This window comes from Petaurus breviceps, unplaced genomic scaffold (genome assembly GCF_028583685.1).
Source record: "Petaurus breviceps papuanus isolate PSGF00001 unplaced genomic scaffold, PetGlider_PUasm1.0 100, whole genome shotgun sequence".
In the NCBI taxonomy this organism is placed as follows: domain Eukaryota; kingdom Metazoa; phylum Chordata; class Mammalia; order Diprotodontia; family Petauridae; genus Petaurus; species Petaurus breviceps.
In genome coordinates this window covers 8,349,731-8,362,950 of record NW_027185573.1, presented here as the reverse complement: position 1 = coordinate 8,362,950, position 13,220 = coordinate 8,349,731, and positions in this window count along the sequence as shown.

The following is a 13,220-nucleotide window of genomic DNA, read 5'->3' as shown; positions in this document are numbered from 1 at the left end:
TTGAGGAAACTGAGGTAGAGAGGTTTTACATGACTTCCCTAATGTCATAGAGCTAGGAAGAATCTGAGGTCAAATTTGAACTCACAACATCCCAATTTGCCTATGTTCTGCCCACTTCCTGATTCTACAATGTACTACCCACTGGCCAAGAGAGGTCAAGGGTTATGAACTCATACCTTCCTGACTCCAAGGCTGGCATTTTATCTACTCTAGTACTTTGAAGTCAATATAGTTATCCCTTCTACATCATGGCTTTGGTGGCTAGGTGTAAGAAATTAAATGGGATTTTTTTTGGAGTTTTGCAGAAGCTGTAGATGATATGCAAAGGCCAGCAGATGACAGAAAAAGTTTAGAAATGTATAAAATGTATGTATAATATTATATAATATCAATATATTTTATCTTTTAATACCATGATAAATTCAGACTTCTTCTTTGGTGAGAAGGGAGAGGCAAAAATTTTTACAAAAATTTATTTTCGGGGGCACCATGCCCTTAACCCCTGCAATATGGAAGGACTAACTAATTTGTCAGCTATGTGGAGAAAGAATTGTTGTTGTTGCCCTGTCCAACTCTTTGTGATCCTTTTTGGGATTTTCTTGGCAAAGATACTGCAGTGGTTCACCATTTCCTTCTCCAGCTCATTTTAAAGATGGGGAAACTGAGGCAAACAGGGCTAAGTGACTTGTTCAGGGTCACACAGCTAGGAAGTGTCTGAGGTTGGCTTTGAACTCAGATCTTGACTCCAGGCTCAGTGTTCCAGGCTCACAGCACCATCTAGCTGCCCCTGGCAAAAGGATTAGAGAGGAGAATTACTGGCAGCAGAGAGATGAATTAGTAGGTTGAGATTAACTGAGGTAAAAGTAGAATGCAGAGAAGGGGACATGGGTGAAAGCTGTTGGGAGAGAGGCAGGATTTGAATCCAGCTTCTCTGCCTCCAGATCTCTCCCCCTTCCATCTTGCCAAGCTATCTCTTGAGTGGCTGCATATCTTGAAGAGACGGTCCCATTTCTGTGACTGGACTGGACTTGGGCTGTCTCCAGTTCTGCAGGGAAGGAAGCCCTGGCTTAGAAACCATCTGTTGACAAATTGTGCCCCTGGCACTCTGATGTACCTATTGAACTTGGTCTGTTCAATTTACAAAGGATTAATTAGCATGCAGAGCAGCGGTGGGCACCCTCAGGTCCCAGTCTAAGGACCACACAGCCCTCAGGAGGCAGAGATGGATAGCTTACCAGCAGGGCACAGCTGTCGGCTGGCATTGGGGTTTGGACCTGTTCACTCTCAAATCAGTGGAGCCATGCATTGCTACACCGTGCTCTCTTCTCAGATGACAGGCACATGTAGCTCGGTAGAATTTGCCAGAGCTGATGATATGTGTCGGAAAAAATTTTTAGAGCCTGCACCACAGTGAGGCTCAGAAGAGGGCTTTAGGCTTTCAAAGTTCTCCTTTGATGTGGAGGGTAGAGAAGGGAAACACAAACATTTTGCTAAGCTTACCCTACTATGCGCTGGACACTGTGCTAAGGCATTTACAAATGTTCTCTGATTTGATTCTCACAACAATCCTGGGACGCTGGTACTGTTATTATCCCCATGTTATGGTTGACAAAACTGAGACAGACAGAGGTTGAATCACAAGGTCACACAGCTAGTAAGTGAATTCGGAGACAAAATTCTGAGACAGAATTTGAATCTAGGTCTCTGTTGTTCCAAGTCTAGGGCCCTATTCACTATAACAAGCTGCACTCACTCTTGTGGGAGACCCAAGCATCCAGATAGTGCAGCAACTAGAGCACTGACCCTGGAGGAAGGGCAGACCCGGGTTAAAATCCTTCCTCAGACACTTACCAGCCATATAACTTGTATGTTTCAATTTCCTGATCTGTAAAAAGAAAATGAGAGAGTTGGATTCTATGACCTCTTAGATTTCTTTGCAGATATGAATTTATAATTATAAATTATGTTCTTTCCTCCAAATTATGTTGTATTTACTTTTCTGTTAAGGATAAACATAGTCTCTGAATAATTTTAATGTTGAAGATTACCCAAAGGGCAATGGTGAGGTATATGCTGCTTACTGCTAGAGTATTTATTAAGCACTTACTGTATGCCAGGCACCAATATGCTAAGTATTGGGGATAAAAATACAAGTAAGCAAGATAGTTCGTGCCCTCAAGGAGCTTACATTCTAATAAGAGAAGACAATACAAAAAAGGGGAAGGGAAGAGGGATGCCCACATGTGGGAGTCATGGTGTGGAGATGGCAGGAAATAGCTTGGAAACCTTATTCCAGGAGAGATGATAGAAAAGTTCTTCTATCAGAGTCGAAGGAGCCAGTGATGAAGTCCAGTATTCCAGTGACAGAGGAATGAGGAGGCTGAGAATGATGGAGTGCAGCTTAGCACACATGGCGGGTATGAGTGCGCTACAACACAATGCAAAGGGGGAACTTTGCAGGAGACAAGGTCTAAAGGATGTCATCAGAGAAGTATGTGACTGGGGGAAAATTACAAAATCAAACAATAGCTTGGGTTGGCCATTTGTTTAGAGAAAGGGAAAACTACTGGGCAGAGAGGCCATGCACTGATGTCTGTGCAATGTCAAGAGAATGAGAGTGAAGCCCACAGCACATTGGGAGAGACTCCTTGGCAGATTTATGGGAGGACAAGATGGACAGTCTTGGACAGGTTGGCTGCATATCACTGTAGCAATGCAATGTAGATCATGAGTGACTGAACGAATGAAAAAAAGCATTAAATCCTTACTCTATATTAGACACTGACATTACAAACACAAAAGCAGACACAGTCCCCGCTTCCCAGTGGTTCATACTGTAATACAGACAGACAAGAGGCAGTATATATGGGGTGTCCTCAGAGTCTTAGTTAAACCAAAACTTAAGACTGCAGGCAGATTTTGGGCATGCCCTGTGTAGAGAAGTGGCAAACAGGAAGGGGGTACTTTGCCTGTGAAAGTTACAAGGTTGTAAAATGGGGCAATTGAGGAGTTAGAGTGATACCCCCTTTCCTGTAGAAGAAGATTTGGGGGCAGCCAGGTGGTACAGTGAGTAAGAGCGCTGGCCCTGGCATCAGGAGACCTGGGATCGGTTCTGGCCTCAGATACTAGGTACCCACACAAGAAATAACTGGCCGAGTAACCTTGAGCAAGTTACTTAACCCCAATTGCTATTAAAAAAAAAGAAATGGCAGATTTGATTTGATTATGGAAAGTGGAGGGGCCTAGGGAGCAGATAGTTGGAGGAGCAGGAATGAGGAGGCAGAATGAGCATTTATACAGCACCTACTACATATCAGGCACTATGCTAAGCCCTTTACAAATACCACCTCATTTGATCCTCACGGCAACTCTGAGAGATAGATGCTGTTATTATCCCCATTTTACAGTTGAGGAAATGGAGGCAAATAGAGGTTAAGTGGCTTGCCTCCAGAGTCACACAGTTTGTCAGTGTCAGAGGCTGAATTTGAACTCGGGTCTTCCTGACTCCAGACTCAGTGATCTATCTACTGCATGCCCATATCAATTAGGATGGTGCTGCCCCCTTGTGATCTGTACTTACCTGTTGTCTGCCTCTACCCATCAGGGATGGCATCTTTTATGCCCTCTTTTGCATGCAAGTTATCAGTAGTTTGGGGAAGCCCACTCAGATCCGCCATGCATCCTTCCGTGACCCGTTTGGGTTACTTATTTAAAGGATAAACTCTTTAATCTATCATGCAAATTAGAATAGGTTCCCAACTGGCTGGAAATTAAGACAGGACTAAAATAAAACACTGATTCCAATGAGGAATTCTGCATATTTTACATATAATTTGCATGTTCCCCTAAGTGTCTGATTACTCTCCAGCCCCCTGCCTTGTCCTGGCTTGCTGCATCTGGAGGGGTTGGATGAACTTGGGTTCTGATATAGATGCCAACTCTGGGCTTTTCTACTTCCCTCTGGGGCAGACAGATCCACAGACAGCTGTGTCTTCCCTTCAGGGAGGCAGGTGCAGGTGACTGTGGCATTTAGGAAGCCATAGGAAGCAGCCCTGAAGTCTCTTCCTCCCAGGGGTCTCCTCTCTGCCAGAGCCTGACTCCTTAATGTGGCCACTGCCAGAGAGAACTTTTCTTTCCCCATGGGTAGCTGACTAAGTGCTCCCTTGCCTCTTACCCACTCCCTCATCCTGATGGGACTGGCTTGTTAGCAGCTCCTGGGGGGTAGGAAAGGGCGGGGGGAAGCTGAGCCAGGTCCCTGCTATCAGCCCCTGCCTGCTGGTTCATTACCATGATCATGCCTTTATTTCCACTGATTAAGCCCATTAGCATGCAATCCATGTGAGCAAAGATAAGGAATTTCAGAGAAGGGGGAAGTGATTCCATGCAGAAAGTGGATTGACATTCTAGCCATGAGCATCCCTGCGTAGCCCAGCCTGCCAAGACTTTCAGTTGGAGAAGAATCTACCCTGGGAAGGCTGAAAGCATGCAGGCAGGAGGATTGATGGGCAATGCTTTACCCTGTTCTTCTTTCATCACGCATTGGAGCCCTGGATGAATGCTCTCTTAGCCTTATAGATAGCTGGGTGGAGCAGTGGATAGAGCACTGAACCCGGAGTCAGGAAGACCTGAATTCAAATCTGGTCTCAGACACTTGCTAGCTGTGTGACCCTAGGCAAGTTACTGAACCTCTGTCTGCCCCAGTTTTTTCATGTTAAGATGCTATAATAGCATATGATATAACAACATAAAATATCTCTAAGTGCTATAATGATGGCACCTACCACCTGGAGTTGTTGTGAGAATCAAATGAGATTATACCAAAAGATGCCTTAAAGCACTATATAAATGCCAGCTATTGTTATTAGCGGTCATTAAGATGCTATAATACTATTGGAGGGGCCATGCATCAATGAGTTTCCTACTTATCTGTCCTGTGAAGTTTGTCATTTGCAGACAGTGCACAGGGTTGAAGCTCTTGCTCAATCTTGGCCCATTTCTGTGGACACTGATGGTTCTCAAAGCTGAAGAGGATCCTGGGATCCCATTCATGAGAGGAAGACATGACACATTGGATAGAGCACTAGATCTGGAGTCAGGAGGACATGGGTTCAAATCTTGTCTTGGATGTTTACTGTGTGACCATGGACAAATCATTCAACTTCTTTGCCTTGGTTTCTTCATCTGTAAAATGAGGGGCTGTGATTAGATAGCTTATGAATTCCCTTCCATTCCAGCTTTAAATCTATAATCCAATGTTCTTCTGGGAAGAATCACACTGAATTGGACCTCTACTGTGGCAGAGAGTGGCACAATTGGGGTCTTTCCCTAGGGTTTTCTCCTGATGCATTGGAGTTGTAATAAACAACTTACTTTCCTCCTGAATTCACAGTTTTCCCAATAGTTGGCTTGTCAGGCCCTCAGAATAACAGAATTTCAGAGTTGGAAAAGAATTCAGCTATCATATTGTCCATCACATATCCTGAAGAGAATCCCCAGAACTCATTTGACAATTGGCCATCCAACTTCTTCTTGAAATACCTCCAAGTTGGGAAAATCCACTGCTTCTCCAGGCAGTCCACTCTACTTTGGAATAGCTTTAATTTATAGGAAGGTTTTTTCTTGTAAATTGAGGCTAGATTTGCTACTTCTACCCATCTAGATCCATGTAGGACAAATTTTAACCATTCTGCCATAATAGTCTTTTAATTATTTCAATCCAGTTATACTTCTCCCCCTGCCAGCTATCTTCTCGTCTTCATTTTAAATACCCACAGTTCTTGGTGTAAACTAATCCTTCTAAGAAATAAGTCTGAGACTTTTCACCATTTTTTGTTGTCTTTCCATAAATGTTCTATAGTTTACCAATGTCCCTCTTAAAAGTGTGATTCAAATGTCCTTTTGTCAACTCAAATTCAAAATGGCTTCAAGTGAACTGTTCAACTTTTCTCTCCAAATCTGCTTCTCCTCTTCTTTCCTTTCCCATTTATAATTGTCTTTGATGCTTTGCTTGGCCTCACTCTCTAGATCTAGTAACCAAGTCTTGTGGATATTACCTTCTCAAAGTCTTTCACATTTTCTTTTCTTCTTTTCTCTACCCTTCCATTGACTTAAAAGGCAGTATTATGATACAGTGCATTGAGAGCCAGTATTGAAGAAGAGAAGACTTGGGTTAAGATCCTGTCTCTGACACATATTGGCTGCATGATTCATGGCAAATCACTTAACTTCAGTGATGTATCCAACTCTTAAGACTATAGGGTTGTAGAGAAGGTGCTGAATTGCACTGGGAGAGGAAACTTCCTCACCAGTTAGATCCCTAGTCTTCATCCATATCCATTGGTTTATTCTAGCTCAGTTTCTATTCACCTCCTTCCTGGATTGTAGAAATAGCTACTTCCTCAGGCTCTCTGGCTTATTATTCCCCACTCCAGATTATAGTCCCCCACATCCAGATCAGCCCTTTGTCACTTTCATAATATTTCTCCAATGGTCAGAAGCTTTCAAGGGCTCTTGATTGGTTACAGGAGATTTGTCACCCTGGCATTAGATGTGCTCTGTGGGAAAAAAAAGTGCTCTGTGGTCTGACCTCAACCTACCTTGCAAAGGGATTTTAAATTGAAGAATAAGGGTGAGGGAAATCAAAACTGCCTACATGTACACACCCATTTAGTTACCATGGAAATCAATTACAATATGAGCAGAAGTTATGATATAGGAAGGAGGAGACAATTTGAGACCCCCTAGGCATACAAACCAAAGTCTAAGGAAGGATCCAGTAGCAAAACTTTTGTTCTCAATTTTCAATATGCAAATACTCAAATTACTACCAATTAACAACTAGGGTCCCTAAGGAGGCAAATTTGACCCCACAGATATCACTGAGACTCAGAGGGATCAGACCCATGATTTAAATATGAGTTTGGATGCACATATGTTATTCAAATGAAACTAGATAGATAAAAACCAGTAATGGTGGTGATAGAGCACAGTATAGTTGTAAAGCCAATAACAGGCAGCTCTCCTGAGGACTGCTGCTGTGAATAACTTTAAGGGTCTAATTGCATAGTATAATGAACTCTCTATTTATTCATCAATAAACTCAAACATAATATTCAAGAAGCTAAAGCATAACATTCACAACAACATAATATAACAACTTCTTACTAAGGTGGCCACATAGTCTTAAACAAAACATCAGTTAGTATATCTTATAGTCACATTTAAGGGGTAGCAGAAAATACAAACACCATCCACCACTAGGTCACAGTAAGTTACAATCTCCTCAGTCAATACAGAGTATCCAAGTAAAGTCCTCTTTCATCTTGACTAGAGACTGGCTTTCAATCATCCTTAAGCCAATTATCCTTAAGGGGTAGCAGAAAGTACAAACACCATCCACCCTAGGTCACAGTAAGCTATAAATATCATCAGTCAATACAGAGTATTCAAAGTAAAGTTCTCTTTCCTCTTAACTTCAGGCTGGCTTCCAAACCCCATGGCTCTTTCCCATGTGTTGAAGTTCAGGGAACCATATGTTGAGGTTTAGGGTTTATGGGTGCTCGAGACTCCAAAATGCCAACACACTGGGTCCTGCCAAATGAATTCAACTCAAGTCTTTTCTCAACCAAAGTAAAGCAAATTTTATTAAATATTTGCTGTAATGGGTAGACTCTTAAGGAGCCTAGGTATTTGTGATGCTTGTATGGGACAAGTGGGCCAAAATAATCTGACACAGAGTGAGTCTGTGTTAGATTGAATTCTAAGCCCTGTCAAGGAGGCAAGATATATCTTATAAACAGAAAGATTGTGGGAAGATTTAGGGGTGGTCTAGAGGAGGGTTTGGGGAGAGTCTTGAGGAGGAGTGTAAGGAGGATCTCAAGGGGACTGAGGTCAGACTCCAGTAATGAGATTAAAGGGGGGAAATAGCTGAAGGCTACTCAGAGATGACAGACAATGGAGGGCTAGGCTAGTTTGAGAGTAGCAAATTTGGGTATAGATATTTTGATAAGATCAAGGGTGGGAAGTAGCTGGACAATGGAGGGCTAGGCTAGGTTCAGAGTAACAAAGATTTGGACCTAGCTTTAATGAAAGGCCTATGGTCTCAGGCAAATGCCTCATCAAGTGGAAAGATTCAATCAGAGTTCAAGGGGCTTCCCAGAGCCTGTACCCCATCACACGGGCTTACTGTTCCCAGCTCTTTCCTGGATTCACATGTAGGCAGCTCTCTGCTCCTGTTCCATACCTCAGCTCAAAAGGACTGCTCCATTCCAAGTTCCTTGCAGTTTCTGTTTATAGGAAAACAAAGCTTAAGAGGGCTACAACAATACTTATACACATTACCAGCACTATCAATTCAATTCACTTTCTGTCTGAGAAATCAACATTGAACAACAGATAGGGCTTCTGTCTAAGAAACCGATACAGAGCAACAGACAGGGTTTCTGTCTGAGAAATCAACACAAACTAAGAGACAGGACTTCTGTCTGAGAAGGTAACACAGATCAATAGACAGAGTGACAGCATCACAAACATTCTCTCTCCAAGTTCTGCCTGCTCCGAGCTCTGCTTGTACTCTTATCTGCTCCTTCCTGTTCCACCCTTTTTGCAAGCTCCTCCCACTGTGGGCTCCCATGTGATTATATTTGGCTTATTAAGGGGCAGGGAAGATCTTCAAACTCCTTTTGGTCTATTAAAGGCAATACAATATATACTGTTTCCAATCAAAGACTCTTGATACAATCAAAGATAAGGCTCAAAGGCACTTAATTAATTAAAACTCAATCCAGAAAAACAGCAAAAATTCCTATTTTGCTTGCCATTACAATAGCAAGAAGATTTTCTCAGATGAGAAAAATCCATGGAGCAAAGGAAAAAGCACAGTGGAGAGCATTTAGCTGAAGAAAAAACAGAAGTGATATTGTCAGTAGAATATGCTACAGACCACTTGAACAGAGGGAGAAAATAAATGAAAAGTTTGGGAAAGAGATCATTAACCTCACACAGAGGCATACTATTGCATAAACTTTAATTATCTAGATATATGATGGAGCTCTCACTTTGTCTTTCACTGTTTTTATCTCTCAGTTTATGTGTCTTTCTGTCTCACTATCAAAATTTGCCTATGATAATTTCATACTTCAGAAGGTAGATAAACCAAAACTTTTATTCCTGATCTGTTTGTCATCACTAGGGAAAAAAACTGGTTGCTGGTTTGAATGATTAGAACTTTGAGGTAAAGGGTCTGTTTTCTTCTGGAATTTGTGATAAAGAGAAAGAAAACTGGGACACAGTCAGACATCCACTGTAAATCTTGGGAGAACAGATTTGTAAGTGTTCAGAGAAAGGAGAGTTAAGATCCCATGGACTAAGGAAGTCAGTCCAGGAGGGCAGTTAACAGTAAAAAAATAAAATTATTCATGCAACATGGAAATAATTCTGATAAGGAAGAAAAACTAGTTGTCAGGAGAGATGCCTAGGTGTATGTATAGAAAGCTAACAATTCAATTTAGATTAAAGAAAAAGACATGTACAGAGGATGGGAGCAAGGACATGTAACAGAGGATAAATACAAAAGAATGGAATGGTTCTAGGAGAATGATGCCAGGTGTGGTTAAGCTAAGAATGAACTGAAGCTGTCAGAAAAAGAGAAGGACAAAAAAAGGACAATAAACATTTTTCAGATAAATTTTTTATCTCATTTTATTTTATCTTGATTACATGTAAAAAATTGAACATTTGTTTTTTTTCTTCTTTTTTTTTTTAACATTTTAATTTAAAGTTTTGAGTTCCAAATTCTCTCCCTACCTCTCTTCTTCCTTTTCCTCCCCCCTCCTGAGATGGTAAGCAATCATGTGCAATTATGTAAAACATTTCCATATTGGTAATTTTATACAAGAAGGATCAAATAAAAGAAAAAATAGAAAGTGAAAAACAGTATGCCTCAATATGCATTCAATCATTACCAGCTCTTTCTCTGGAAGCAGATATTATGCTTCATCATTTGAACTTTGGGATTGTCTTGGATCATTGTATTGCTGAGAATAGCGAAATCATTCATATTTCTTCATTGAACAATATTACTGTTACTGTGACAATGTTCTTGTTCTGTTCATTTCACTATAAGTTTTTCCCAGTTTTTCTGAAATCATCCATTTCTTATAGCACAACAATATTTCATTAAAATCATATACCACAGCTTGTTTAGACATTCCCCAATTGATAGGCATCCCTTTGATTTCCAATTCTTAGCTACCACAAAAAGAGCTGCTATAAATATTTTTGTGCTCATAGTTCCCTTTTCTCTTTTTTGGGGATGTCTTTGGGATATAGACCTAGCAGTGATATTGCTGAATCAAACCATACAAAATTTTATAACCCTGTGAGTATAGTTCCAAATTGCTCTCTAGAATGATTGGATCAGTTTACAACTCTACCAATAGTGCATTAGTGTTCCAATTTTCTCATATCTCCTCCAACATTTTCCATTTTTATCATATTAGCCAGGCTGATTGGTGTGAGGTGGTGCCTCAGAATTGTTTTAATTTGCATTTCTCTAATCAATAGTGATTTAGAGAATTTTTAAAAATATGAGTATAGCTAGCTTTGATTTCTTCTGAAAACTGCCGGTTCATATCTTTTGACCATTTATCAATTGGGGAATGACTTGTATTTTTAGAAATTTGACTCAGTTCCCCATATATTTGAGAAATGAGACCATTATCAGAGAGATTTATTTCAAAATTTCCCCATAGTTTTCTGCTTTCCCTATAATTTTGGTTGCATTAGTTTTGTTTATGCAAAAACTTTAAATTTTATATACTCAAAATGACCTATTTTATATTTTGTAATAACTCCTTTTGTTTTAAATTCTTCTCATAAATCTGACAGGTAAACTATTTTATGCTTTCTTAATTTGCTCATGGTATCATCCTTTAAGTGTAAATAATGTACTCATTTTGACTTTATCCTGGAATATGGTGTGAGATGTTGGTCTATACCTAGTTTCTGCAAGACTATTTTCCAGTTTTCCCAGCAGTTTTTGTCAGATAATGAATTTTTGTTACAAAAGGTTGGATCATAATAATTAAATTGCTATGGTCATTTACTATAATGCAATTTGTACCTAATCTGTTCCACTGATGCACCACTTTATTTCTTAGTACCAGATTGTTTTTTTTATAATTACTGCTTTATAATATAATTTGAGATCTGGTACAGCTAGACTGCCTTTTTTCACATTTTTTCCCCATTGATTCCCTTGATATCCTTGAGCTTCTGTTCTTCCAAATGAATTTTGTTATTGTTTTTTCTAGTTCTAAAAATTAATTTTTCGTAGATTGATTGGTATGGCACTGAATAAATAAATCAATTTAGGTAGAATTGTCAATTTAGAAGGATTTTGGCAGGAGTCTTTTTTTTTTCACTGATAGCAAACATTCACATGGTGGTCAGAAGAAGCGATACAAGGACACCCAAGGTCTCTCTTAAGAACTTTAGAATTGAGTGTGTTTGTGTGTGTGACATGGGAGACACTGGCACAGGACTGCTCTATGAGCAAATCAGAATTGAAATAGCTCAAAGGAAACAGAGGATGTGCAAATTGAGAGAATCCCCCTGGATGTTCACATGGACTATTTGTGCTCAATCTGCAGTAGAGCATCCTGAGTTAGTATTGATCTGATAAAACACAGTTGGACACATTGAAACTTGACTAACATAGTGATGTCATTTTGGTCTTCTTTAAGAATGGACAGCATACCCTTTGACCCAGCAATACCACTTCTAGGATTGTATCACAAAGAAATCATAGAAGTGGGAGGAAGAACCATAGGTACAAAAACATTTATAGCAGCTCTTTTTGTGGTGGCAAAGAATTGGAAATTAAGGGGATGCCTGCCCATCAATTGGGGAATGGTTAAAACAAGTTGTGGTATATGAATGTAATGGAATACTACTATGCTACAAAAAATGAGAAGCAGACAGACTTCATATTTACCTGGAGAGACTTATACAAACTGATGTTGAGTGACAGCAGAAGCAGGAGAAATTTGTACACAATTAGAGACACAACATATGCGTGACGACCAACTTTGATAGACTGAGCTCTTCTCAGCAATGTAAGGTTATAAGACAACTCCAAAAGACTCAGGATGGAAAGAGATGTCTACATTCAGAGAAAGAACTACAGAGTTTGAATGCAGTTTGAAGCAAATTACCTGCTCTTTTTCTTTTTCTTTTTTGGTTTTGTTTCCTCTTTCCCATTGTTCATTCCATCAGTTATAATTCTTTACAACTTGAATAATGTCTAATGTGAAAGTATTTGCAGATCCTATACTTGATTGCATGTCGCCATGGCGGAGAATTGGGGAAGAGAGGGAGAAAATCTGAAACTCAAAGGATTGTGGAACTGAATCTTGTAAACTAAAAGTAAACAAACAAATTAATAAAGACAAAAAAAGAATGAAGGATAGTAACCAAATATAGTATTTGAATTAATTATTCTTTAATGTTTGGTAGGATTCACTTGTGAATCCATCTGGTCTTGGGGACTTTTTCTTAGGGAGCTCACTGATGGATTGTTTAATTTCTTTTTTTAAGATATTGTTATTAAAATATTCAGCTTCCTCTTCTGTGAATCTGGGCAATTTATTTATTCTGTAAATATTCTTCCATTTCACTTAGATTCTTAGATTTATTGTCACGTAATTAGGTAAAAATAACTTCTAATAATTGCTTTAGTTTCATATTCATTGAGGGTGAATTCACCTTTCAGAGGTGAAATCACCTCTGATAAAGGTCTTATTTCTCAAATATATGGGGAACTGAGTCAAATTTATAAAAATACAAGCCATTCCCCAATTGATAAATGGTCAAAGGATATGAATCAGCAGTTTTCAGAAGAAGAAATCAAAGCTAGCTATACTTATATGAAAAAGGTGATCTGGTTTCATTTTTGATAATTTGGTTTTCTTCCTTCTTTTTAAAAATCAAACAATGGTTTGTTTATTTTTAAAAAATAAAACCAGATCCTAGATTTATTTATTAAGTCAATGGTTTTCTTTCAACTTTATTAATCTCTCCTTTGATTTTAAGGATTTCCAATTTTATTTTAATTAGGTATTTTTAATATGCTATCTTTCTTTCTTTCTTTCTTTCTTTCTTTCTTTCTTTCTTTCTTTCTTTCTTTCTTTCTTTCTTTCTTTCTTTCTTTCTTTCTTTCT